Source organism: Phyllobates terribilis, unplaced genomic scaffold (assembly GCF_046119375.1).
Source record: "Phyllobates terribilis strain yellow unplaced genomic scaffold, ASM4611937v1 Scaffold_223__1_contigs__length_3252167, whole genome shotgun sequence".
NCBI lineage: Eukaryota > Metazoa > Chordata > Amphibia > Anura > Dendrobatidae > Phyllobates > Phyllobates terribilis.
The window spans coordinates 3,167,833-3,195,521 of record NW_027362983.1 but is presented as its reverse complement, the minus strand read 5'-3'; the positions used below and the strand labels follow the sequence as shown (position 1 = coordinate 3,195,521).

Sequence of the window (27,689 nt, the reverse complement as noted above, 5' to 3'; positions counted from 1 at the left end):
GGTGGCTCCGTAGTTTGAAACCAATTCTGGTTATCGCTTCTCGGCCTTTTGGCTAAGATCAAGTGTAGTATCTGTTCTTATCAGTTTAATATCTGATACGTCCCCTATCTGGGGACCATATATTAAATGGATTTTTAGAACAGGGAGATGGAAAAAGAGCTTGCTCTGTCCACTCCACGCATTGACCTGGTATTGCAGTATCTCCAGGACCGGTGCACCCCTTCTTTAATGCAGTTTCTAAAATCAGAAAGAATTGAATTCAATGTTTTTTGTTCATTTTGCTTGTTTGTCGGATTTGGGGATGGACTCTTTGGCTTTGCTTTTCTTCTCCTCATTGGATTTTTCATGTTCAAAGTTGCAGAAGCCAGATTACAAGCTCATTTTGGTTCAACTTCAGCAACTGTGCATTGCATTGCCATGTAATGTGATGCAATGCTATCTTTCTAGCTCTCCCTTTTTACTTCCTTTTGGATAAACAGACATATTAGGCAAGCATTTTGGAGCTTTCACCTAAATAACTACAGGTGGTGAGATAAGCTGCACAATATAATTGACCTTTCAGTATATTGTTGCACACACACCATCTATTTAGCAAATGCCCTTGTTATCAACAGCAGCCTTTTAAACTCACCTGAGCTAACAGGTATGTGCGCTGGTTACTCTGCTGCGCTTAAAATTTCTTTTTTGGTTTGCTACAATGCCTTTTCTGAAACGTTGTCTCCTTCTGCTGGAACACTGACTTCTTTCATTTAATGCCTGCAGACTATAAAAGAGAACCCAACCCAAAAAGTTTGGTTGATTAGTCTGTGGCATTCTGTTAAACTGTTGCTTATGGCGGTCTCTGTGAGCTTCTCAGCGACATTCAGCCAGCCAGGTATCCTGCCTGCAGTAGATGGAATGTGGCAATGGAACGCTGGCTGCGCGTGTCATAATAGGCTCTGAGCCTTTATATACCTGTGCACAGCAGCAGCCACCTTCAGTCTGCTGCTGGACAGCCAGCAGCAGCAGCAGCAGGAGAGGTATGTAATCAGGAGCCCTCCTGCTAAGGGTAGACAGCTGCTCGTTCCACCCCACCCCCCGCCTTAATTGGTTCTCCTCCCTTCCAACGGTGTTGAGGCGGGTGGGAACAGCAGGGGGTGAAGGTGCTGTGTTTAAAGAGGTGGAGTTATGCAGATCTAAAACGCGTGGATTGCAGCAGCAGCAAGCCGAAAAGTGCAGGCATGTAAGGGATCTAGAGGTTGACAACATGTCTTCTTAACGGGAGTCCAGGAGCTCATCTCCACAAATGGACTTTTTAGGATCCTTGGGTGGCTCCGTAGTTTGAAACCAATTCTGGTTATCGCTTCTCGGCCTTTTGGCTACGACCAAGTGTTGTTGCTGGAAGACTCCAAAGCCTATCGCATCCTCGGCCTTGAGGCATCGGCAGTTCTACTGTCTTAAGCCTCCTGCTGCTATAGGGGGTGTGCGTGCTGAAGAGAACCAAGAAGGCGATCGACTTATCTGAATATGGCGATGGCGACATCGGCTACTCTCCGTTCTGCTGGAGCTGGCGACTTGAAGATCAAGAACTCTTTCAAGATTGAAGTTGAAGAGCGAGCCCGTGACAAGTTCTCCCTGTCTTTCTTCGTGAGGAAGGTCCTGCTTGAGATCCTGCAGGTGAAAAGGGAGAACATTCTGGCACTTCAAGATGCTCCTGGACGCTTTGTGCTTACCCTGACCTCTGAAGTGGCATCTCAGAATTTTTACCATCAGATCAAGCTGAGACTTCAGGAGGAAGATCTTAAAGGACTGTGTTTTGTGACCCTCTGCCTGGCAGAAGAGAAGTCTGTGGGGGTTCATATGAGCAATCCGCATGTCTCTGAAAAGGATGTGGCTGCGTTTCTGCATAACTATTGCTCTGAGGTCCACTTTTCTCACAAAATCATGAACTCTGAGAGGTTGTGGACCGGAAAATACAAGTTCATCGTGAAGCTGAGAGAAGGTTTGGGAATTGGTGGACTCATTCATCCGCCTCAGAGCTTCCTGATTGGCAGAGAGAGAGGAAGACTCTTCTATCCAGGGATGCCTATCTTCTGCAGAAAATGTATGGACTTTGGGCATTCCTTTGAGAGCTGCAAGAGGAGAACGCTCTTTGCAAGAAGTGCTATCAAAAAGGACATGTCACTCTGAACTGCCCAAATCAGATGATCTGTAATATCTGCCGTATCCCTGGGCACTCTTTTCGGGATTGTCCGTTGAGAAAAAAGACCTTCAGCTATGCAGATGCAGCTCGGGGGGGAGCCCCTCCGAAGCGGTCCAGTCCTGAAGAACAAACAGACAAATCCAAGGACCATCCCGGGAACCCTTCTGGGGATCCGCCCAAGGACACTGCTGGGGACCCGCCTGGGGATAGCATTGTTCTCAAGGATTGGTCGGAGAGTCCAGATGGTCATGTGGTGGAGGAGAATCCAGCTGAGTCTGAAGTGGAGATGGGAGAGGAGTCTTCTAAGGAGGCTGGTGGTGAGGAGGAGGAGGAGGAGATTAACATTGACGTGGAGGTTTTGAGGAAAAGGAAAAAGGAGAAGTCGAGTTTGTTTAAGGGAGAGAGCGCCAGCAAAAGACCTGCTGGGCGTTTGAAAATAGTCCTCCCTAATTACTCACCTAAACCGATCATCTCAGTTCCTAAACCTGTAAACCCATCTGATCCGGTGAACATCGAGGAATTCTCAGACACGGACGTTTCTGCGGGTCCCTCTACCCCGGTCGGATTCATGTCAGATACGGACTCAAGCTCTGTTTAAATGATTTATGGCTACACTCAAAATTGCCTCACTAAATGTGAGGAGTTTAAAGGGCTCTGTCAAGAGAGCTGCTTTATTTTCTTACCTGATGACTTTAGATGCTGATATTTTTTTACTTCAAGAATGCGGCATTGACCATGACCCTAACTATAACAAACTAAGGGAAGATTGGGCGAACGGACCTTCCATCTGGTCCGGTGAAAATGGATCGCGTGCTACTGGTATTGGCGTCCTGTTTAAAAACAAAGACTTTAAGGTTACCTCGTTCACTGAAGTTGAACCTGGACGTGCACTAGTTGTTAATGTGAGTTACTGTGGATCCGAGTTCAAGCTGATTAATGTTTATGCATCTCCGATTAAAGAGGAAAGATCCAGTTTATTAGATATCATCAAACTCTTTATACCTGGTCCTACACCAACTGTGGTTGGCGGTGACTTCAATTGTATCCGGTCTGATGAAAATAGGACATCAGGTACTAGAAGGAAAGACAAAACTGAGATGCAGTTAAAAAATCTAATCGACGATACTTGCCTGAATGATGTCTGGAGAGTAAAGAATACCTCTGAACCAGGATACACTTGGGAGAACAATCTTCTAAAATCAAGAATTGACTTTGTTCTGACATCACAGAGTTTTAAAGTGAATAAAGTGGATCTAACAGGTAACATCTTTTCTGACCACAAAACGTTAATTACTCACTTGGAATTGCCCAGTCTAGAGAAAGGGCGAGGTGTCTGGAAGTTGAACACTCTGCTGCTGGAAGATGAAAGTATAAAAGAGGAATTTTTGAAATTTTATAAAAAACTACAGGGGAAAAAACATTATTACAAAAGAATTCTAGAATGGTGGGAGTATGTGAAGTCTCAAATTAGACATTTTTTTCTCTTAGCTGGCAAAAGGAAGGCCAGACAGAATCAGAAATGGTTTAAAGACCTGAATACAAAACTGCAAACAGGTTACAAACTCAGAAATGCAGGGATAGATATGGAGGATGTTATTTTACAAGTCAAAGAAGACATTAAAAAAGCAATTGAACAGAAAGGCAAAGAAATAATTTTCAACGCCAAGGTAGAACATATGGAAAAAAATGAAACATGTTCCAGGTTCTTTTTCAAAAAATCTTTAGAACCCAAAGAATTAATTAAAGAACTTGATGGTGAAACAACTAAAGATGGACTGTTGGACAAAGCGCAAACTTTTTATCAAAATCTTTTTAGCGAAAAGAAAATTGACGCTGATTTTTTACCTGATGCTCTTAATTCATTGCAGAATCACCTTGAAAAGCAAGATCAAGAGTTGTTGATTGAAGATATCTGTGAAGAAGAACTGCTAAGTGCAATCAAAAGCTTTTCTAGAGGAAAAACACCGGGTACTGACGGACTACAAATTGAATTTTATCTTACTTTTTGGGAGATTTTAAAAGACGACCTGTTTGAGATTTTTAAAGCTGTCTTTTTATGTGACAAATTGCCTGAATCTTGGAGAAGTGGTGTGGTCACCCTGCTTTTTAAAAAAGGAGATAAGACTAATCTAGAGAACTGGAGACCAATCACGTTACTCAACGTAGATTATAAAATTATGGCAAAAATCATGGTGAACAGAATGAAGAAGGTGATAGAGAAGGTCGTGCATCCTGATCAGGTATGTGGTGTGCCTGGTCGTACAATTGCAGAAAACTTGAATATTATACGGGACGCAATTTGGTATCAGCAAGAGAGGAAGCAAAAGCTAGCTCTTCTGTCCCTTGATTTCCAGAAAGCGTACGACAGAGTCTCTCATAAGTACCTGTATTCTGTGTTAAAGAAAATTAAATTCCCGGATGTTTTTATTAAGCACATTGCACTTTTATATGATGGAAGTTTTAGCAGGATTTTAATTAATGGTTTTTTATCTTCAGAAGTTGTTCTAAAGTCGGGCGTCAAACAAGGATGCCCACTTTCGCCTTTGCTCTTTATCTGCGCAATCGAGCCTCTACTGGCAATGTTGAGGAAAGATAAGATGGTGAAAGGTGTACCCATACCAGGTGGAAATGGACTAAGTACTAAGTCACTGGGGTACATGGATGACATCACGATCCTGTGCGACTCAGAACAATCGCTGAGAAGAGCAGTAAGAACTACTGATTTTTTCTGTTTAGCATCTGCCTTCAAACTGAACTTGGAGAAGAGCGAATGTCTTGGATTCGGTGATTGGTCAGATGCGCAGATTCCTCAACTTAAAATAAGAAGTGATAAGATCAAAATTTTAGGTGTTGTGTTTACAAAAAAGAATGATGGAGAAGAAAGTTGGCAGTTGGTGAAGGAGAAAATGCAAAAGAAGATAAGTTTATGGAAACTCAGAAAATTATCAATGGAAGGTAAAAACTTGATCATTAAGTCTTTGTTGTTGCCGATAATGTTGTTTTTAAGTATGGTGTACCCCCCGAATGAGAACACAGTAAAGTTTCTCCAGAGACAAATTTTTCTTTTTCTGTGGGGATCAAAAATGGAGAAGGTTCGAAGAGAGACAATGTACAAGCAGCATAAATATGGTGGAAAGAATATCCCAAATATCAAAAAATTTTTGTACCTAAAGTTCTTTAGTTTTTGCTTCAAAATGACCAATCTAAGAACTCATTGGTCTTTCTACTTAAGATATGCAGCTGGAGATATCTTTAGGAAAAGAAAGTGGATAACATTGCCCCCAAATTCTCCTGTCCTAATTACACCGCCAAAACAATATGTCTTACTAGAAAAAACAATTAGACTTTATAACTTACCTGAAGTAGATGTGGAGATGCTGTCAAATTCAAGAAGACTGGCTCTAGAGACAAAGAGAAAAGAAACGATGACAGCAGTGGCAAACTTTACATACACTAAAAGTGGAAGAATTTGGAGAATGACTTATGCACCTTATCTAACAAATGAATATAAAGACTTGGCATGGGCAATAGTGCAAGAATGTGTTCCTGTTAGATTTTTTCAACACAGAAGGGGATTGTGCAATACTGCAAGATGCCCTAGAACAGGCTGTGTTAGAGAGGAAACAGTTTTACACACCTTTTGGAACTGTTTTTATGCCCAAAATGTCTGGAAAGAAGTTGGAAGTCTCTTAAAGTTTGTTACTGGTCTTAAGTTTTTAAATCACGAAGTAGTTTTATATGGAAATTTTACATGTCAATCAAAAGAAAAAGAAAGAGTCATTTGGATAATGATAAATGGAATAAAGAATGCGCTATGGAAAGTCCGAAACATATTGCTTTTTAAAAGAGATTTTATAAGTGAAAGTGAATGCATAAAATTAGCACTAAGTGAAATATATATTTATTACCTGTTAGATCTGAAGAGAATTGGGAAAAAAAGAGCCAAGAGTCTATGGAACTTTCATCTGTGGAACCTTGTAGCATGAACAGATTATAAGGCAAGAGAAATATTAGAAGAGAAATAACAACTGAAATATAAGAACAAAATGAAAAAGAAAAAAATCTGTTCTTATCAGTTTAATATCTGATACGTCCCCTATCTGGGGACCATATATTAAATGGTTTTTAGAACAGGGAGATGGAAAAAGAGCTTGCTCTGTCCACTCCACGCATTGACCTGGTATTGCAGTATCTCCAGGACCGGTGCACCCCTTCTTTAATGCAGTTTCTAAAATCAGAAAGAATTGAATTCAATGTTTTTTGTTCATTTTGCTTGTTTGTCGGATTTGGGGATGGACTCTTTGGCTTTGCTTTTCTTCTCCTCATTGGATTTTTCATGTTCAAAGTTGCAGAAGCCAGATTACAAGCTCATTTTGGTTCAACTTCAGCAACTGTGCATTGCATTGCCATGTAATGTGATGCAATGCTATCTTTCTAGCTCTCCCTTTTTACTTCCTTTTGGATAAACAGACATATTAGGCAAGCATTTTGGAGCTTTCACCTAAATAACTACAGGTGGTGAGATAAGCTGCACAATATAATTGACCTTTCAGTATATTGTTGCACACACACCATCTATTTAGCAAATGCCCTTGTTATCAACAGCAGCCTTTTAAACTCACCTGAGCTAACAGGTATGTGCGCTGGTTACTCTGCTGCGCTTAAAATTTCTTTTTTGGTTTGCTACAATGCCTTTTCTGAAACGTTGTCTCCTTCTGCTGGAACACTGACTTCTTTCATTTAATGCCTGCAGACTATAAAAGAGAACCCAACCCAAAAAGTTTGGTTGATTAGTCTGTGGCATTCTGTTAAACTGTTGCTTATGGCGGTCTCTGTGAGCTTCTCAGCGACATTCAGCCAGCCAGGTATCCTGCCTGCAGTAGATGGAATGTGGCAATGGAACGCTGGCTGCGCGTGTCATAATAGGCTCTGAGCCTTTATATACCTGTGCACAGCAGCAGCCACCTTCAGTCTGCTGCTGGACAGCCAGCAGCAGCAGCAGCAGGAGAGGTATGTAATCAGGAGCCCTCCTGCTAAGGGTAGACAGCTGCTCGTTCCACCTCACCCCCCGCCTTAATTGGTTCTCCTCCCTTCCAACGGTGTTGAGGCGGGTGGGAACAGCAGGGGGTGAAGGTGCTGTGTTTAAAGAGGTGGAGTTATGCAGATCTAAAACGCGTGGATTGCAGCAGCAGCAAGCCGAAAAGTGCAGGCATGTAAGGGATCTAGAGGTTGACAACATGTCTTCTTAACGGGAGTCCAGGAGCTCATCTCCACAAATGGACTTTTTAGGATCCTTGGGTGGCTCCGTAGTTTGAAACCAATTCTGGTTATCGCTTCTCGGCCTTTTGGCTACGACCAAGTGTTGTTGCTGGAAGACTCCAAAGCCTATCGCATCCTCGGCCTTGAGGCATCGGCAGTTCTACTGTCTTAAGCCTCCTGCTGCTATAGGGGGTGTGCGTGCTGAAGAGAACCAAGAAGGCGATCGACTTATCTGAATATGGCGATGGCGACATCGGCTACTCTCCGTTCTGCTGGAGCTGGCGACTTGAAGATCAAGAACTCTTTCAAGATTGAAGTTGAAGAGCGAGCCCGTGACAAGTTCTCCCTGTCTTTCTTCGTGAGGAAGGTCCTGCTTGAGATCCTGCAGGTGAAAAGGGAGAACATTCTGGCACTTCAAGATGCTCCTGGACGCTTTGTGCTTACCCTGACCTCTGAAGTGGCATCTCAGAATTTTTACCATCAGATCAAGCTGAGACTTCAGGAGGAAGATCTTAAAGGACTGTGTTTTGTGACCCTCTGCCTGGCAGAAGAGAAGTCTGTGGTGGTTCATATGAGCAATCCGCATGTCTCTGAAAAGGATGTGGCTGCGTTTCTGCATAACTATTGCTCTGAGGTCTACTTTTCTCACAAAATCATGAACTCTGAGAGGTTGTGGACCGGAAAATACAAGTTCATCGTGAAGCTGAGAGAAGGTTTGGGAATTGGTGGACTCATTCATCCGCCTCAGAGCTTCCTGATTGGCAGAGAGAGAGGAAGACTCTTCTATCCAGGGATGCCTATCTTCTGCAGAAAATGTATGGACTTTGGGCATTCCTTTGAGAGCTGCAAGGAGGAGAACGCTCTTTGCAAGAAGTGCTATCAAAAAGGACATGTCACTCTGAACTGCCCAAATCAGATGATCTGTAATATCTGCCGTATCCCTGGGCACTCTTTTCGGGATTGTCCGTTGAGAAAAAAGACCTTCAGCTATGCAGATGCAGCTCAGGGGGGAGCCCCTCCGAAGCGGTCCAGTCCTGAAGAACAAACAGACAAATCCAAGGACCCTCCCGGGAACCCTTCTGGGGATCCGCCCAAGGACACTGCTGGGGACCCGCCTGGGGATAGCATTGTTCTCAAGGATTGGTCGGAGAGTCCAGATGATCATGTGGTGGAGGAGAATCCAGCTGAGTCTGAAGTGGAGATGGGAGAGGAGTCTTCTAAGGAGGCTGGTGGTGAGGAGGAGGAGGAGGAGATTAACATTGACGTGGAGGTTTTGAGGAAAAGGAAAAAGGAGAAGTCGAGTTTGTTTAAGGGAGAGAGCGCCAGCAAAAGACCTGCTGGGCGTTTGAAAATAGTCCTCCCTAATTACTCACCTAAACCGATCATCTCAGTTCCTAAACCTGTAAACCCATCTGATCCGGTGAACATCGAGGAATTCTCAGACACGGACGTTTCTGCGGGTCCCTCTACCCCGGTCGGATTCATGTCAGATACGGACTCAAGCTCTGTTTAAATGATTTATGGCTACACTCAAAATTGCCTCACTAAATGTGAGGAGTTTAAAGGGCTCTGTCAAGAGAGCTGCTTTATTTTCTTACCTGATGACTTTAGATGCTGATATTTTTTTACTTCAAGAATGCGGCATTGACCATGACCCTAACTATAACAAACTAAGGGAAGATTGGGCGAACGGACCTTCCATCTGGTCCGGTGAAAATGGATCGCGTGCTACTGGTGTTGGCGTCCTGTTTAAAAACAAAGACTTTAAGGTTACCTCGTTCACTGAAGTTGAACCTGGACGTGCACTAGTTGTTAATGTGAGTTACTGTGGATCCGAGTTCAAGCTGATTAATGTTTATGCATCTCCGATTAAAGAGGAAAGATCCAGTTTATTAGATATCATCAAACTCTTTATACCTGGTCCTACACCAACTGTGGTTGGCGGTGACTTCAATTGTATCCGGTCTGATGAAAATAGGACATCAGGTACTAGAAGGAAAGACAAAACTGAGATGCAGTTAAAAAATCTAATCGACGATACTTGCCTGAATGATGTCTGGAGAGTAAAGAATACCTCTGAACCAGGATACACTTGGGAGAACAATCTTCTAAAATCAAGAATTGACTTTGTTCTGACATCACAGAGTTTTAAAGTGAATAAAGTGGATCTAACAGGTAACATCTTTTCTGACCACAAAACGTTAATTACTCACTTGGAATTGCCCAGTCTAGAGAAAGGGCGAGGTGTCTGGAAGTTGAACACTCTGCTGCTGGAAGATGAAAGTATAAAAGAGGAATTTTTGAAATTTTATAAAAAACTACAGGGGAAAAAACATTATTACAAAAGAATTCTAGAATGGTGGGAGTATGTGAAGTCTCAAATTAGACATTTTTTTCTCTTAGCTGGCAAAAGGAAGGCCAGACAGAATCAGAAATGGTTTAAAGACCTGAATACAAAACTGCAAACAGGTTACAAACTCAGAAATGCAGGGATAGATATGGAGGATGTTATTTTACAAGTCAAAGAAGACATTAAAAAAGCAATTGAACAGAAAGGCAAAGAAATAATTTTCAACGCCAAGGTAGAACATATGGAAAAAAATGAAACATGTTCCAGGTTCTTTTTCAAAAAATCTTTAGAACGCAAAGAATTAATTAAAGAACTTGATGGTGAAACAACTAAAGATGGACTGTTGGACAAAGCGCAAACTTTTTATCAAAATCTTTTTAGCGAAAAGAAAATTGACGCTGATTTTTTACCTGATGCTCTTAATTCATTGCAGAATCACCTTGAAAAGCAAGATCAAGAGTTGTTGATTGAAGATATCTGTGAAGAAGAACTGCTAAGTGCAATCAAAAGCTTTTCTAGAGGAAAAACACCGGGTACTGACGGACTACAAATTGAATTTTATCTTACTTTTTGGGAGATTTTAAAAGACGACCTGTTTGAGATTTTTAAAGCTGTCTTTTTATGTGACAAATTGCCTGAATCTTGGAGAAGTGGTGTGGTCACCCTGCTTTTTAAAAAAGGAGATAAGACTAATCTAGAGAACTGGAGACCAATCACGTTACTCAACGTAGATTATAAAATTATGGCAAAAATCATGGTGAACAGAATGAAGAAGGTGATAGAGAAGGTCGTGCATCCTGATCAGGTATGTGGTGTGCCTGGTCGTACAATTGCAGAAAACTTGAATATTATACGGGACGCAATTTGGTATCAGCAAGAGAGGAAGCAAAAGCTAGCTCTTCTGTCCCTTGATTTCCAGAAAGCGTACGACAGAGTCTCTCATAAGTACCTGTATTCTGTGTTAAAGAAAATTAAATTCCCGGATGTTTTTATTAAGCACATTGCACTTTTATATGATGGAAGTTTTAGCAGGATTTTAATTAATGGTTTTTTATCTTCAGAAGTTGTTCTAAAGTCGGGCGTCAAACAAGGATGCCCACTTTCGCCTTTGCTCTTTATCTGCGCAATCGAGCCTCTACTGGCAATGTTGAGGAAAGATAAGATGGTGAAAGGTGTACCCATACCAGGTGGAAATGGACTAAGTACTAAGTCACTGGGGTACATGGATGACATCACGATCCTGTGCGACTCAGAACAATCGCTGAGAAGAGCAGTAAGAACTACTGATTTTTTCTGTTTAGCATCTGCCTTCAAACTGAACTTGGAGAAGAGCGAATGTCTTGGATTCGGTGATTGGTCAGATGCGCAGATTCCTCAACTTAAAATAAGAAGTGATAAGATCAAAATTTTAGGTGTTGTGTTTACAAAAAAGAATGATGGAGAAGAAAGTTGGCAGTTGGTGAAGGAGAAAATGCAAAAGAAGATAAGTTTATGGAAACTCAGAAAATTATCAATGGAAGGTAAAAACTTGATCATTAAGTCTTTGTTGTTGCCGATAATGTTGTTTTTAAGTATGGTGTACCCCCCGAATGAGAACACAGTAAAGTTTCTCCAGAGACAAATTTTTCTTTTTCTGTGGGGATCAAAAATGGAGAAGGTTCGAAGAGAGACAATGTACAAGCAGCATAAATATGGTGGAAAGAATATCCCAAATATCAAAAAATTTTTGTACCTAAAGTTCTTTAGTTTTTGCTTCAAAATGACCAATCTAAGAACTCATTGGTCTTTCTACTTAAGATATGCAGCTGGAGATATCTTTAGGAAAAGAAAGTGGATAACATTGCCCCCAAATTCTCCTGTCCTAATTACACCGCCAAAACAATATGTCTTACTAGAAAAAACAATTAGACTTTATAACTTACCTGAAGTAGATGTGGAGATGCTGTCAAATTCAAGAAGACTGGCTCTAGAGACAAAGAGAAAAGAAACGATGACAGCAGTGGCAAACTTTACATACACTAAAAGTGGAAGAATTTGGAGAATGACTTATGCACCTTATCTAACAAATGAATATAAAGACTTGGCATGGGCAATAGTGCAAGAATGTGTTCCTGTTAGATTTTTTCAACACAGAAGGGGATTGTGCAATACTGCAAGATGCCCTAGAACAGGCTGTGTTAGAGAGGAAACAGTTTTACACACCTTTTGGAACTGTTTTTATGCCCAAAATGTCTGGAAAGAAGTTGGAAGTCTCTTAAAGTTTGTTACTGGTCTTAAGTTTTTAAATCACGAAGTAGTTTTATATGGAAATTTTACATGTCAATCAAAAGAAAAAGAAAGAGTCATTTGGATAATGATAAATGGAATAAAGAATGCGCTATGGAAAGTCCGAAACATATTGCTTTTTAAAAGAGATTTTATAAGTGAAAGTGAATGCATAAAATTAGCACTAAGTGAAATATATATTTATTACCTGTTAGATCTGAAGAGAATTGGGAAAAAAAGAGCCAAGAGTCTATGGAACTTTCATCTGTGGAACCTTGTAGCATGAACAGATTATAAGGCAAGAGAAATATTAGAAGAGAAATAACAACTGAAATATAAGAACAAAATGAAAAAGAAAAAAATCTGTTCTTATCAGTTTAATATCTGATACGTCCCCTATCTGGGGACCATATATTAAATGGTTTTTAGAACAGGGAGATGGAAAAAGAGCTTGCTCTGTCCACTCCACGCATTGACCTGGTATTGCAGTATCTCCAGGACCGGTGCACCCCTTCTTTAATGCAGTTTCTAAAATCAGAAAGAATTGAATTCAATGTTTTTTGTTCATTTTGCTTGTTTGTCGGATTTGGGGATGGACTCTTTGGCTTTGCTTTTCTTCTCCTCATTGGATTTTTCATGTTCAAAGTTGCAGAAGCCAGATTACAAGCTCATTTTGGTTCAACTTCAGCAACTGTGCATTGCATTGCCATGTAATGTGATGCAATGCTATCTTTCTAGCTCTCCCTTTTTACTTCCTTTTGGATAAACAGACATATTAGGCAAGCATTTTGGAGCTTTCACCTAAATAACTACAGGTGGTGAGATAAGCTGCACAATATAATTGACCTTTCAGTATATTGTTGCACACACACCATCTATTTAGCAAATGCCCTTGTTATCAACAGCAGCCTTTTAAACTCACCTGAGCTAACAGGTATGTGCGCTGGTTACTCTGCTGCGCTTAAAATTTCTTTTTTGGTTTGCTACAATGCCTTTTCTGAAACGTTGTCTCCTTCTGCTGGAACACTGACTTCTTTCATTTAATGCCTGCAGACTATAAAAGAGAACCCAACCCAAAAAGTTTGGTTGATTAGTCTGTGGCATTCTGTTAAACTGTTGCTTATGGCGGTCTCTGTGAGCTTCTCAGCGACATTCAGCCAGCCAGGTATCCTGCCTGCAGTAGATGGAATGTGGCAATGGAACGCTGGCTGCGCGTGTCATAATAGGCTCTGAGCCTTTATATACCTGTGCACAGCAGCAGCCACCTTCAGTCTGCTGCTGGACAGCCAGCAGCAGCAGCAGCAGGAGAGGTATGTAATCAGGAGCCCTCCTGCTAAGGGTAGACAGCTGCTCGTTCCACCCCACCCCCCGCCTTAATTGGTTCTCCTCCCTTCCAACGGTGTTGAGGCGGGTGGGAACAGCAGGGGGTGAAGGTGCTGTGTTTAAAGAGGTGGAGTTATGCAGATCTAAAACGCGTGGATTGCAGCAGCAGCAAGCCGAAAAGTGCAGGCATGTAAGGGATCTAGAGGTTGACAACATGTCTTCTTAACGGGAGTCCAGGAGCTCATCTCCACAAATGGACTTTTCAGGATCCTTGGGTGGCTCCGTAGTTTGAAACCAATTCTGGTTATCGCTTCTCGGCCTTTTGGCTAAGATCAAGTGTAGTATCTGTTCTTATCAGTTTAATATCTGATACGTCCCCTATCTGGGGACCATATATTAAATGGATTTTTAGAACAGGGAGATGGAAAAAGAGCTTGCTCTGTCCACTCCACGCATTGACCTGGTATTGCAGTATCTCCAGGACCGGTGCACCCCTTCTTTAATGCAGTTTCTAAAATCAGAAAGAATTGAATTCAATGTTTTTTGTTCATTTTGCTTGTTTGTCGGATTTGGGGATGGACTCTTTGGCTTTGCTTTTCTTCTCCTCATTGGATTTTTCATGTTCAAAGTTGCAGAAGCCAGATTACAAGCTCATTTTGGTTCAACTTCAGCAACTGTGCATTGCATTGCCATGTAATGTGATGCAATGCTATCTTTCTAGCTCTCCCTTTTTACTTCCTTTTGGATAAACAGACATATTAGGCAAGCATTTTGGAGCTTTCACCTAAATAACTACAGGTGGTGAGATAAGCTGCACAATATAATTGACCTTTCAGTATATTGTTGCACACACACCATCTATTTAGCAAATGCCCTTGTTATCAACAGCAGCCTTTTAAACTCACCTGAGCTAACAGGTATGTGCGCTGGTTACTCTGCTGCGCTTAAAATTTCTTTTTTGGTTTGCTACAATGCCTTTTCTGAAACGTTGTCTCCTTCTGCTGGAACACTGACTTCTTTCATTTAATGCCTGCAGACTATAAAAGAGAACCCAACCCAAAAAGTTTGGTTGATTAGTCTGTGGCATTCTGTTAAACTGTTGCTTATGGCGGTCTCTGTGAGCTTCTCAGCGACATTCAGCCAGCCAGGTATCCTGCCTGCAGTAGATGGAATGTGGCAATGGAACGCTGGCTGCGCGTGTCATAATAGGCTCTGAGCCTTTATATACCTGTGCACAGCAGCAGCCACCTTCAGTCTGCTGCTGGACAGCCAGCAGCAGCAGCAGCAGGAGAGGTATGTAATCAGGAGCCCTCCTGCTAAGGGTAGACAGCTGCTCGTTCCACCCCACCCCCCGCCTTAATTGGTTCTCCTCCCTTCCAACGGTGTTGAGGCGGGTGGGAACAGCAGGGGGTGAAGGTGCTGTGTTTAAAGAGGTGGAGTTATGCAGATCTAAAACGCGTGGATTGCAGCAGCAGCAAGCCGAAAAGTGCAGGCATGTAAGGGATCTAGAGGTTGACAACATGTCTTCTTAACGGGAGTCCAGGAGCTCATCTCCACAAATGGACTTTTCAGGATCCTTGGGTGGCTCCGTAGTTTGAAACCAATTCTGGTTATCGCTTCTCGGCCTTTTGGCACGATCTATCAGGTTTACCTTTTGGTCTTGCCTGTGAGGTGCTCTTGGTACCCTTTCTCTCGGCCTGGGGGGATCGTTCCTTTTCGGAGGGACTTAACCCCCCTGCTGCTATTGGGAGGAAGGATTAGTCCGGGAGCAACGGGAAGGGATCCCATGAAGGCTTGCGCCTTTCAGAGAGAAGAGTCGGTACGTTCCTGAGTGAAGGATGCCGGCAACGCTCACATATTCATCGGGTGATGCCCGGATGCGGAACACCGTGAGGATTGAAGTTGGAGCAGGATCGAGGACGGAGAAGAATTTGGATTACATCTGCCATAGGATTCTGCTTGGAGTTCTGGAGTTTCGGCGGGAAGACATATTCTGCTTCCAGGACAATGAGTACAAGGGGACTTACACCATCACCTTCAAGAGCCAGGGATGCTGTCACCAACTCGTACAAAAGGTAAATGAGAAAAACTACTTGGATGAATTGGATGGACTAACCTTTTGTCTCTTGTATGCCTATGACGAGATCCCTATCGTGGTGCATTTCCCGAACCCCTTTGTGGAAGCTGCAGACATCTCGACCTACCTTATCCGTTATTGTGACGATCTGAGATACCTGGGCACTGTGAAGAACGCGGTAGGCTTCTGGTGCGGCAAGAGGAGGTACATGGCCCGTCTAAAGAGGGACCCAAGCGGAGTGGGAGGAATGCTACACCCTCCCTCAACATTTGTGATTGGTAAGAGCAGAGGCTACTTATTTTACCCTGGAATGCCGGTATGTTGCAGGAACTGTGGACAAATGGGTCATACCCAAACGTCCTGCACGGGCAGGAAAGTAGACCGCTGCAATAATTGCAGCTGTTACGGACATTTAATGAAGGACTGTCCCGCTGGGAGGAAATGCAATCTTTGTGGTGAGGCGGGGCACATGTTCCGAGGATGCCCCAACAGGACGAGGACCAGGACCTACGCAGAAGCTGCATCTTCTGCAGCTGAGCCGATGCGCCCGCCGGTCTTCACTGGCGGGCCGGCGTCGGAGGGCGGTTCGAAGGGCGAGAAGGCTGGGATGGAGCAGGGAGCCGGAGGCCCCTCTGGGGCGGCCCCTGCATCGAAGTCCCTTAACGATGGGCGTTCCTCGCATGGACCGGAGCGGAGGGGTCCTCCTTCTGGGAGGGTATCCTCCGTGTCGATGGTTCCCGATACCGATCCTGTTGGGCTGGAGGGTGGTGCCCCTGTGCGGTTGGCTACAGGGGACCACGCAGCGATGGCCTCAGGATCTTCCAGGGCGATTAGCCAGCCAGATGAGGGGGCTTTGCTTCTAGGTGGCGAACATCAGGGAATCGGTGTTGGTGATCTTATCCTGATGGACCAGTCTCTCCCCCTGGAGGAGGTGGAGGAAGAGGAGGACTGCACCAGTGACCTAGTGGAGTCTGCCCCGAAAAAGAGACGGAATGTCGAAGCCCCAGCGTCTCCTGGAATGTGGCTGGGAACCGTGACCTACGAGGGGGCAACCGCCGGCTCACAGAATATCGAGTCGTTTGGGTCCTCTAGCCCGGATGTCCTGGAGCAATTTGACATACAGGGCTTTGAGTCAGGTGTCCTCATGGAAGATCCACCACCCTGACCTATGAATGCCGACATTAAGACTTGTCTCACTGAATGTGAGGTCATTAAAGAGCCCAGTTCGTAGGGCTGCTCTATTCAAGTATTTAGAAACCGCTGACTTTGACATTTGTTTATTACAGGAATGCGGGATACAACATGCACTAAATTATAATGACATCAAGACAGATTGGAGACTGGGGCCCTCCATCTGGTCTGGCTCCAATGACAACAAGTCAGCGGGGGTGGGCTTCCTCTGTCGTGGGAGAAATATTACTGTAAATGCTGTCACAGAAATAGTACCAGGCAGAGTGGTTTTAGTGCATTTTAAATTTAATGGTTTTACCCTACGTGTAATGAATATTTATGCTCCCCCTGATAAGCAAGAGAGAATTAATTTATTTGAGATATTGCCATTGTACTGTACTGGGTCATCTCCCCTGATCGTAGGGGGTGATTTTAATTGTCTTTGTGCTAGTGAACAACGAGCGGGGGGTGACCCTTTACGCAAATTGGATAAGTCATGTTATCTATTGAAAGATTTTATAACTGATTTTAAATTATGCGATGCGTGGAGGTCACTCCTGCCGACGGTCCCTGGTTATACGTGGTCCGGAAGAGGGGTGTCCTCCAGGATCGATTTTATTTTCCTATCAGATGATTTTAACCCTGTAAAATGTGTTTTAACATCAAATATATTTTCTGACCATAAGGGCTTGGAGGTGCACCTAGAATACCGGGATGAACAGAGGGTCAACAGGGGCCTCTGGCGTCTAAGTACTTACCTGCTGGAGGACCCTCTGATTCGACAAGACTTTGGTAAAGCCTATCAAGCCTGGCGGCGACAAAAACCTTCTGATGCCCCTATGGTAACCTGGTGGGAAAATTTGAAAAAAAAAGTCAGAATGTTTTTTATAAAAGCAGGGAGACGTAAAGCTAGAGAGAAAAAAAGATGTTTTAGTGATCTTAACACCAAGCTACAAACACTTTTTAAATTCAAAGAGCTAGGGGTGGAGGTGGGAGATGATATTGCTAGCCTAAAAACTGAAATCCAGAACTGCATAGACACAAAGGGGAAAGAGATTATTTTTAACTCTAGAGTGCAGCACTTGGAGGAGGGGGAGAAGTGCTCTCGCTTCTTCTTCAAAAAAGTCATGGATAAAAGAGAAGTGATCACAAATCTAGAGGGTGAAACATCTATGCAGGGAATGATGAATGCTACTTTTAACTTTTATAAGCATCTTTTTAGTAAAAAGTGTATAGATGAGTCCTTTTTATCTGATGCTCTTAATGATCTCGATTTTAAGTTAAATTTTACAGACCAGGAGTTTTTAGAACGCGATATTGTTTTAGAGGAATTATTTTATGTTTTTAAAAGTTTCTCTAAGGGCAAAGCACCTGGGTGTGATGGACTACCTGTAGAGTTTTATCTTACTTTTTGGGACATTTTAAAAGAGGACCTTTTTATGCTTTTTAAAGAAGTTTTTATTTGTGAACAGTTGCCTTTTTCGTGGAGGAGAGGAGTGGTGTCTTTGATATATAAAAAAGGTGATCGCAGTGCTCTAGCGAATTGGAGACCCATAACTCTCCTAAACGTTGATTACAAGGTACTTGCTAAGGTGGTTGCAAACCGGCTCAGGAATGTCATTGCCAAACTAATCCAGCCTGAGCAGGTTTGTAGTGTACCAGGCAGAAGTATTTCAGAGGTTTTAAACGTATTAAGGGATGTAATTTGGTATTCCAGAGACCGGGGTCAAAATGTAGCTCTTTTAGCCCTAGATTTTGAAAAAGCTTTCGATAGAGTCTCTCATAGATTTCTTTTTAGAGTTTTAAAAAGAATGGGTATCCCTAATATGCTTTTAAATTGTATTAAGATTTTATATAAAAATTGTTTTAGTCAAATTTCTCTTAATGGCTTTTTAACAGATGGAGTTCCCCTTGAGTCCGGAGTGAAGCAGGGATGCCCCTTGTCGCCCATCCTGTTCATCTGCGCCATGGAGCCCCTGCTGAGCTCAATAAGGAAAGACAAAGTGATTAGAGGGGTTCCTGTTCCTGGCGGAGGTGGCAGTGATGTGAGAGTCTTTGGCTACATGGATGACGTGACGGTTGTGTGCGTGGACCCTGCTTCCCTCCGGAGGGCGGTGTTGCGCATTGAATTTTTTTCCCAGGCATCCGGGTTTAAACTTAATTTAAATAAATCTGAATGTCTGACTTTGGGATCCTGGGACACCGCCCAACTCCCGCAGCTCACTATAAAACGAGACAATGTAAAAATTCTTGGAGTTGTTTTTAACGAGGAGAATGTGGGAACTCAAAGCTGGGAGAATGTCATAGAAAAAATGTCAAAGAAAATATCATTTTGGGGTTTGAGGTCCCTAACAATGGAGGGGAAAATTTTAATTATAAAATCAGTGTTGTTACCCCTCATACTGTATATAGCTATGGTGTACCCCCCCTCTGATGTTTTAATTAAAAAAATAACTAGGATGATCTTTATGTTTTTATGGAACTCCAAAATGGAAAAATTAAGGCGAGAAATAATGAGGAAGAATAAAATGAACGGCGGAAGGGATGTCCCCGACTTACATATTTATTTGTATTTAAATTATTTCTGCTTTTGTTTCAAACATTTTAATGGTAATAGTGCGCTAAGTTATTTTTTAAAATATACTTGTGGGATGATTTTTAAAAGATGGTTTAAGTTGTCGTTGAATTCCCCTGTTTTACTATGCCCCCCCAAACACCAAGCAATCTTAGAAAAGACTGTTCGATTTTATAGCCTTGGTGATTTTAATATGGACATTTTTAAAGACCGCAAGAAGCTTTTATCTTTTCTGAGGAGGAATGAAGATGTGACCCCCATAGTAAATTTCTCAGAAGAGAGATCGAAGCAAGTTTGGAAGAATGTCTTCGGGAAATTCTTAGCAAATGGACATAAGGACATCGCATGGATGGTGGTCCACCAGTGCCTCCCCACCAGAGAGTTTCAACACAGGAGAGGCCTGGTGGCCAGAGCCAAATGCCCCAGAGACTCATGTGTTAATGACGAAACCACCTTGCACCTTATGTGGAATTGCCCATTTGCACAGGAACTTTGGCACAAAGTTGGGATTCTTTTAAAATGGACTTGCGGTTTAAGAGATTTTAACCATGAATATGTTTTATATGGCCTTTTTAAATGTCCGACCCCTCAACAGTATTGTATATGTTGGTGTATGATTAACTGTTTTAAAGACGCCCTTTGGAAGGCACGCAATATTTTACTTTTTAAACGTGATGCTATTTCTGTGAAGGATTGTCTTAAAATTGCTTTTAGCCAGATGTATATTTATTACTTGAGGGATGTCAAATGTATTGGGAGGAGGGATGCTAATCGTATATGGGGTTTTTATGGGTGGAATTCTGTGTTTTAATAATGTACTGTTTGTGTTGTTGTTTTTGATTGTAAACCATCTTTTACGCGCTTAATAAAATATGTTGAAACCTGATCTGTTCTTATCAGTTTAATATCTGATACGTCCCCTATCTGGGGACCATATATTAAATGGATTTTTAGAACAGGGAGATGGAAAAAGAGCTTGCTCTGTCCACTCCACGCATTGACCTGGTATTGCAGTATCTCCAGGACCGGTGCACCCCTTCTTTAATGCAGTTTCTAAAATCAGAAAGAATTGAATTCAATGTTTTTTGTTCATTTTGCTTGTTTGTCGGATTTGGGGATGGACTCTTTGGCTTTGCTTTTCTTCTCCTCATTGGATTTTTCATGTTCAAAGTTGCAGAAGCCAGATTACAAGCTCATTTTGGTTCAACTTCAGCAACTGTGCATTGCATTGCCATGTAATGTGATGCAATGCTATCTTTCTAGCTCTCCCTTTTTACTTCCTTTTGGATAAACAGACATATTAGGCAAGCATTTTGGAGCTTTCACCTAAATAACTACAGGTGGTGAGATAAGCTGCACAATATAATTGACCTTTCAGTATATTGTTGCACACACACCATCTATTTAGCAAATGCCCTTGTTATCAACAGCAGCCTTTTAAACTCACCTGAGCTAACAGGTATGTGCGCTGGTTACTCTGCTGCGCTTAAAATTTCTTTTTTGGTTTGCTACAATGCCTTTTCTGAAACGTTGTCTCCTTCTGCTGGAACACTGACTTCTTTCATTTAATGCCTGCAGACTATAAAAGAGAACCCAACCCAAAAAGTTTGGTTGATTAGTCTGTGGCATTCTGTTAAACTGTTGCTTATGGCGGTCTCTGTGAGCTTCTCAGCGACATTCAGCCAGCCAGGTATCCTGCCTGCAGTAGATGGAATGTGGCAATGGAACGCTGGCTGCGCGTGTCATAATAGGCTCTGAGCCTTTATATACCTGTGCACAGCAGCAGCCACCTTCAGTCTGCTGCTGGACAGCCAGCAGCAGCAGCAGCAGGAGAGGTATGTAATCAGGAGCCCTCCTGCTAAGGGTAGACAGCTGCTCGTTCCACCCCACCCCCCGCCTTAATTGGTTCTCCTCCCTTCCAACGGTGTTGAGGCGGGTGGGAACAGCAGGGGGTGAAGGTGCTGTGTTTAAAGAGGTGGAGTTATGCAGATCTAAAACGCGTGGATTGCAGCAGCAGCAAGCCGAAAAGTGCAGGCATGTAAGGGATCTAGAGGTTGACAACATGTCTTCTTAACGGGAGTCCAGGAGCTCATCTCCACAAATGGACTTTTCAGGATCCTTGGGTGGCTCCGTAGTTTGAAACCAATTCTGGTTATCGCTTCTCGGCCTTTTGGCTAAGATCAAGTGTAGTATCTGTTCTTATCAGTTTAATATCTGATACGTCCCCTATCTGGGGACCATATATTAAATGGATTTTTAGAACAGGGAGATGGAAAAAGAGCTTGCTCTGTCCACTCCACGCATTGACCTGGTATTGCAGTATCTCCAGGACCGGTGCACCCCTTCTTTAATGCAGTTTCTAAAATCAGAAAGAATTGAATTCAATGTTTTTTGTTCATTTTGCTTGTTTGTCGGATTTGGGGATGGACTCTTTGGCTTTGCTTTTCTTCTCCTCATTGGATTTTTCATGTTCAAAGTTGCAGAAGCCAGATTACAAGCTCATTTTGGTTCAACCTCCGCAACTGTGCATTGCATTGCCATGTAATGTGATGCAATGCTATCTTTCTAGCTCTCCCTTTTTACTTCCTTTTGGATAAACAGACATATTAGGCAAGCATTTTGGAGCTTTCACCTAAATAACTACAGGTGGTGAGATAAGCTGCACAATATAATTGACCTTTCAGTATATTGTTGCACACACACCATCTATTTAGCAAATGCCCTTGTTATCAACAGCAGCCTTTTAAACTCACCTGAGCTAACAGGTATGTGCGCTGGTTACTCTGCTGCGCTTAAAATTTCTTTTTTGGTTTGCTACAATGCCTTTTCTGAAACGTTGTCTCCTTCTGCTGGAACACTGACTTCTTTCATTTAATGCCTGCAGACTATAAAAGAGAACCCAACCCAAAAAGTTTGGTTGATTAGTCTGTGGCATTCTGTTAAACTGTTGCTTATGGCGGTCTCTGTGAGCTTCTCAGCGACATTCAGCCAGCCAGGTATCCTGCCTGCAGTAGATGGAATGTGGCAATGGAACGCTGGCTGCGCGTGTCATAATAGGCTCTGAGCCTTTATATACCTGTGCACAGCAGCAGCCACCTTCAGTCTGCTGCTGGACAGCCAGCAGCAGCAGCAGCAGGAGAGGTATGTAATCAGGAGCCCTCCTGCTAAGGGTAGACAGCTGCTCGTTCCACCCCACCCCCCGCCTTAATTGGTTCTCCTCCCTTCCAACGGTGTTGAGGCGGGTGGGAACAGCAGGGGGTGAAGGTGCTGTGTTTAAAGAGGTGGAGTTATGCAGATCTAAAACGCGTGGATTGCAGCAGCAGCAAAGCCGAAAAGTGCAGGCATGTAAGGGATCTAGAGGTTGACAACATGTCTTCTTAACGGGAGTCCAGGAGCTCATCTCCACAAATGGACTTTTCAGGATCCTTGGGTGGCTCCGTAGTTTGAAACCAATTCTGGTTATCGCTTCTCGGCCTTTTGGCTAAGATGAAGTGTAGTATCTGTTCTTATCAGTTTAATATCTGATACGTCCCCTATCTGGGGACCATATATTAAATGGATTTTTAGAACAGGGAGATGGAAAAAGAGCTTGCTCTGTCCACTCCACGCATTGACCTGGTATTGCAGTATCTCCAGGACCGGTGCACCCCTTCTTTAATGCAGTTTCTAAAATCAGAAAGAATTGAATTCAATGTTTTTTGTTCATTTTGCTTGTTTGTCGGATTTGGGGATGGACTCTTTGGCTTTGCTTTTCTTCTCCTCATTGGATTTTTCATGTTCAAAGTTGCAGAAGCCAGATTACAAGCTCATTTTGGTTCAACTTCAGCAACTGTGCATTGCATTGCCATGTAATGTGATGCAATGCTATCTTTCTAGCTCTCCCTTTTTACTTCCTTTTGGATAAACAGACATATTAGGCAAGCATTTTGGAGCTTTCACCTAAATAACTACAGGTGGTGAGATAAGCTGCACAATATAATTGACCTTTCAGTATATTGTTGCACACACACCATCTATTTAGCAAATGCCCTTGTTATCAACAGCAGCCTTTTAAACTCACCTGAGCTAACAGGTATGTGCGCTGGTTACTCTGCTGCGCTTAAAATTTCTTTTTTGGTTTGCTACAATGCCTTTTCTGAAACGTTGTCTCCTTCTGCTGGAACACTGACTTCTTTCATTTAATGCCTGCAGACTATAAAAGAGAACCCAACCCAAAAAGTTTGGTTGATTAGTCTGTGGCATTCTGTTAAACTGTTGCTTATGGCGGTCTCTGTGAGCTTCTCAGCGACATTCAGCCAGCCAGGTATCCTGCCTGCAGTAGATGGAATGTGGCAATGGAACGCTGGCTGCGCGTGTCATAATAGGCTCTGAGCCTTTATATACCTGTGCACAGCAGCAGCCACCTTCAGTCTGCTGCTGGACAGCCAGCAGCAGCAGCAGCAGGAGAGGTATGTAATCAGGAGCCCTCCTGCTAAGGGTAGACAGCTGCTCGTTCCACCCCACCCCCCGCCTTAATTGGTTCTCCTCCCTTCCAACGGTGTTGAGGCGGGTGGGAACAGCAGGGGGTGAAGGTGCTGTGTTTAAAGAGGTGGAGTTATGCAGATCTAAAACGCGTGGATTGCAGCAGCAGCAAGCCGAAAAGTGCAGGCATGTAAGGGATCTAGAGGTTGACAACATGTCTTCTTAACGGGAGTCCAGGAGCTCATCTCCACAAATGGACTTTTCAGGATCCTTGGGTGGCTCCGTAGTTTGAAACCAATTCTGGTTATCGCTTCTCGGCCTTTTGGCTAAGATCAAGTGTAGTATCTGTTCTTATCAGTTTAATATCTGATACGTCCCCTATCTGGGGACCATATATTAAATGGATTTTTAGAACAGGGAGATGGAAAAAGAGCTTGCTCTGTCCACTCCACGCATTGACCTGGTATTGCAGTATCTCCAGGACCGGTGCACCCCTTCTTTAATGCAGTTTCTAAAATCAGAAAGAATTGAATTCAATGTTTTTTGTTCATTTTGCTTGTTTGTCGGATTTGGGGATGGACTCTTTGGCTTTGCTTTTCTTCTCCTCGTTGGATTTTTCATGTTCAAAGTTGCAGAAGCCAGATTACAAGCTCATTTTGGTTCAACTTCAGCAACTGTGCATTGCATTGCCATGTAATGTGATGCAATGCTATCTTTCTAGCTCTCCCTTTTTACTTCCTTTTGGATAAACAGACATATTAGGCAAGCATTTTGGAGCTTTCACCTAAATAACTACAGGTGGTGAGATAAGCTGCACAATATAATTGACCTTTCAGTATATTGTTGCACACACACCATCTATTTAGCAAATGCCCTTGTTATCAACAGCAGCCTTTTAAACTCACCTGAGCTAACAGGTATGTGCGCTGGTTACTCTGCTGCGCTTAAAATTTCTTTTTTGGTTTGCTACAATGCCTTTTCTGAAACGTTGTCTCCTTCTGCTGGAACACTGACTTCTTTCATTTAATGCCTGCAGACTATAAAAGAGAACCCAACCCAAAAAGTTTGGTTGATTAGTCTGTGGCATTCTGTTAAACTGTTGCTTATGGCGGTCTCTGTGAGCTTCTCAGCGACATTCAGCCAGCCAGGTATCCTGCCTGCAGTAGATGGAATGTGGCAATGGAACGCTGGCTGCGCGTGTCATAATAGGCTCTGAGCCTTTATATACCTGTGCACAGCAGCAGCCACCTTCAGTCTGCTGCTGGACAGCCAGCAGCAGCAGCAGCAGGAGAGGTATGTAATCAGGAGCCCTCCTGCTAAGGGTAGACAGCTGCTCGTTCCACCCCACCCCCCGCCTTAATTGGTTCTCCTCCCTTCCAACAGTGTTGAGGCGGGTGGGAACAGCAGGGGGTGAAGGTGCTGTGTTTAAAGAGGTGGAGTTATGCAGATCTAAAACGCGTGGATTGCAGCAGCAGCAAGCCGAAAAGTGCAGGCATGTAAGGGATCTAGAGGTTGACAACATGTCTTCTTAACGGGAGTCCAGGAGCTCATCTCCACAAATGGACTTTTCAGGATCCTTGGGTGGCTCCGTAGTTTGAAACCAATTCTGGTTATCGCTTCTCGGCCTTTTGGCTAAGATCAAGTGTAGTATCTGTTCTTATCAGTTTAATATCTGATACATCCCCTATCTGGGGACCATATATTAAATGGATTTTTAGAACAGGGAGATGGAAAAAGAGCTTGCTCTGTCCACTCCACGCATTGACCTGGTATTGCAGTATCTCCAGGACCGGTGCACCCCTTCTTTAATGCAGTTTCTAAAATCAGAAAGAATTGAATTCAATGTTTTTTGTTCATTTTGCTTGTTTGTCGGATTTGGGGATGGACTCTTTGGCTTTGCTTTTCTTCTCCTCATTGGATTTTTCATGTTCAAAGTTGCAGAAGCCAGATTACAAGCTCATTTTGGTTCAACTTCAGCAACTGTGCATTGCATTGCCATGTAATGTGATGCAATGCTATCTTTCTAGCTCTCCCTTTTTACTTCCTTTTGGATAAACAGACATATTAGGCAAGCATTTTGGAGCTTTCACCTAAATAACTACAGGTGGTGAGATAAGCTGCACAATATAATTGACCTTTCAGTATATTGTTGCACACACACCATCTATTTAGCAAATGCCCTTGTTATCAACAGCAGTCTTTTAAACTCACCTGAGCTAACAGGTATGTGCGCTGGTTACTCTGCTGCGCTTAAAATTTCTTTTTTGGTTTGCTACAATGCCTTTTCTGAAACGTTGTCTCCTTCTGCTGGAACACTGACTTCTTTCATTTAATGCCTGCAGACTATAAAAGAGAACCCAACCCAAAAAGTTTGGTTGATTAGTCTGTGGCATTCTGTTAAACTGTTGCTTATGGCGGTCTCTGTGAGCTTCTCAGCGACATTCAGCCAGCCAGGTATCCTGCCTGCAGTAGATGGAATGTGGCAATGGAACGCTGGCTGCGCGTGTCATAATAGGCTCTGAGCCTTTATATACCTGTGCACAGCAGCAGCCACCTTCAGTCTGCTGCTGGACAGCCAGCAGCAGCAGCAGCAGGAGAGGTATGTAATCAGGAGCCCTCCTGCTAAGGGTAGACAGCTGCTCGTTCCACCCCACCCCCCGCCTTAATTGGTTCTCCTCCCTTCCAACGGTGTTGAGGCGGGTGGGAACAGCAGGGGGTGAAGGTGCTGTGTTTAAAGAGGTGGAGTTATGCAGATCTAAAACGCGTGGATTGCAGCAGCAGCAAGCCGAAAAGTGCAGGCATGTAAGGGATCTAGAGGTTGACAACATGTCTTCTTAACGGGAGTCCAGGAGCTCATCTCCACAAATGGACTTTTCAGGATCCTTGGGTGGCTCCGTAGTTTGAAACCAATTCTGGTTATCGCTTCTCGGCCTTTTGGCTAAGATCAAGTGTAGTATCTGTTCTTATCAGTTTAATATCTGATACGTCCCCTATCTGGGGACCATATATTAAATGGATTTTTAGAACAGGGAGATGGAAAAAGAGCTTGCTCTGTCCACTCCCCGCATTGACCTGGTATTGCAGTATCTCCAGGACCGGTGCACCCCTTCTTTAATGCAGTTTCTAAAATCAGAAAGAATTGAATTCAATGTTTTTTGTTCATTTTGCTTGTTTGTCGGATTTGGGGATGGACTCTTTGGCTTTGCTTTTCTTCTCCTCATTGGATTTTTCATGTTCAAAGTTGCAGAAGCCAGATTACAAGCTCATTTTGGTTCAACTTCAGCAACTGTGCATTGCATTGCCATGTAATGTGATGCAATGCTATCTTTCTAGCTCTCCCTTTTTACTTCCTTTTGGATAAACAGACATATTAGGCAAGCATTTTGGAGCTTTCACCTAAATAACTACAGGTGGTGAGATAAGCTGCACAATATAATTGACCTTTCAGTATATTGTTGCACACACACCATCTATTTAGCAAATGCCCTTGTTATCAACAGCAGCCTTTTAAACTCACCTGAGCTAACAGGTATGTGCGCTGGTTACTCTGCTGCGCTTAAAATTTCTTTTTTGGTTTGCTACAATGCCTTTTCTGAAACGTTGTCTCCTTCTGCTGGAACACTGACTTCTTTCATTTAATGCCTGCAGACTATAAAAGAGAACCCAACCCAAAAAGTTTGGTTGATTAGTCTGTGGCATTCTGTTAAACTGTTGCTTATGGCGGTCTCTGTGAGCTTCTCAGCGACATTCAGCCAGCCAGGTATCCTGCCTGCAGTAGATGGAATGTGGCAATGGAACGCTGGCTGCGCGTGTCATAATAGGCTCTGAGCCTTTATATACCTGTGCACAGCAGCAGCCACCTTCAGTCTGCTGCTGGACAGCCAGCAGCAGCAGCAGCAGGAGAGGTATGTAATCAGGAGCCCTCCTGCTAAGGGTAGACAGCTGCTCGTTCCACCCCACCCCCCGCCTTAATTGGTTCTCCTCCCTTCCAACGGTGTTGAGGCGGGTGGGAACAGCAGGGGGTGAA

The 27,689-nt window shown here is 43.2% G+C and overlaps 8 non-coding genes and 2 pseudogenes across 8 annotated transcripts; all 10 read left to right on the top strand.

Moving 5' to 3' along the window:
- The first annotated feature begins 32 nt into the window (after positions 1 to 32).
- On the top strand, positions 33 to 223 carry LOC141214811 (U2 spliceosomal RNA). Its single transcript, XR_012284004.1, has one exon. It is a non-coding gene; the product is annotated as a U2 spliceosomal RNA (small nuclear RNA).
- A 5,992-nt stretch (positions 224 to 6,215) lies between these two features.
- LOC141214980 (U2 spliceosomal RNA) lies at positions 6,216 to 6,396 on the top strand (annotated as a pseudogene).
- Positions 6,397 to 12,389: 5,993 nt separating this feature from the next.
- On the top strand, positions 12,390 to 12,570 carry LOC141214979 (U2 spliceosomal RNA; annotated as a pseudogene).
- A 1,115-nt stretch (positions 12,571 to 13,685) lies between these two features.
- LOC141214810 (U2 spliceosomal RNA) lies at positions 13,686 to 13,876 on the top strand. The gene has a single exon (XR_012284003.1). It is a non-coding gene; the product is annotated as a U2 spliceosomal RNA (small nuclear RNA).
- A 6,174-nt stretch (positions 13,877 to 20,050) lies between these two features.
- Positions 20,051 to 20,240, top strand: LOC141214934 (U2 spliceosomal RNA). Its single transcript, XR_012284121.1, has one exon. It is a non-coding gene; the product is annotated as a U2 spliceosomal RNA (small nuclear RNA).
- Positions 20,241 to 21,355: 1,115 nt separating this feature from the next.
- On the top strand, positions 21,356 to 21,546 carry LOC141214809 (U2 spliceosomal RNA). Its single transcript, XR_012284002.1, has one exon. It is a non-coding gene; the product is annotated as a U2 spliceosomal RNA (small nuclear RNA).
- Positions 21,547 to 22,662: 1,116 nt separating this feature from the next.
- LOC141214893 (U2 spliceosomal RNA) lies at positions 22,663 to 22,853 on the top strand. Its single transcript, XR_012284083.1, has one exon. It is a non-coding gene; the product is annotated as a U2 spliceosomal RNA (small nuclear RNA).
- A 1,115-nt stretch (positions 22,854 to 23,968) lies between these two features.
- LOC141214807 (U2 spliceosomal RNA) lies at positions 23,969 to 24,159 on the top strand. The gene has a single exon (XR_012284001.1). It is a non-coding gene; the product is annotated as a U2 spliceosomal RNA (small nuclear RNA).
- A 1,115-nt stretch (positions 24,160 to 25,274) lies between these two features.
- On the top strand, positions 25,275 to 25,465 carry LOC141214866 (U2 spliceosomal RNA). Its single transcript, XR_012284058.1, has one exon. It is a non-coding gene; the product is annotated as a U2 spliceosomal RNA (small nuclear RNA).
- A 1,115-nt stretch (positions 25,466 to 26,580) lies between these two features.
- Positions 26,581 to 26,771, top strand: LOC141214861 (U2 spliceosomal RNA). Its single transcript, XR_012284053.1, has one exon. It is a non-coding gene; the product is annotated as a U2 spliceosomal RNA (small nuclear RNA).
- Positions 26,772 to 27,689: the final 918 nt, after the last annotated feature.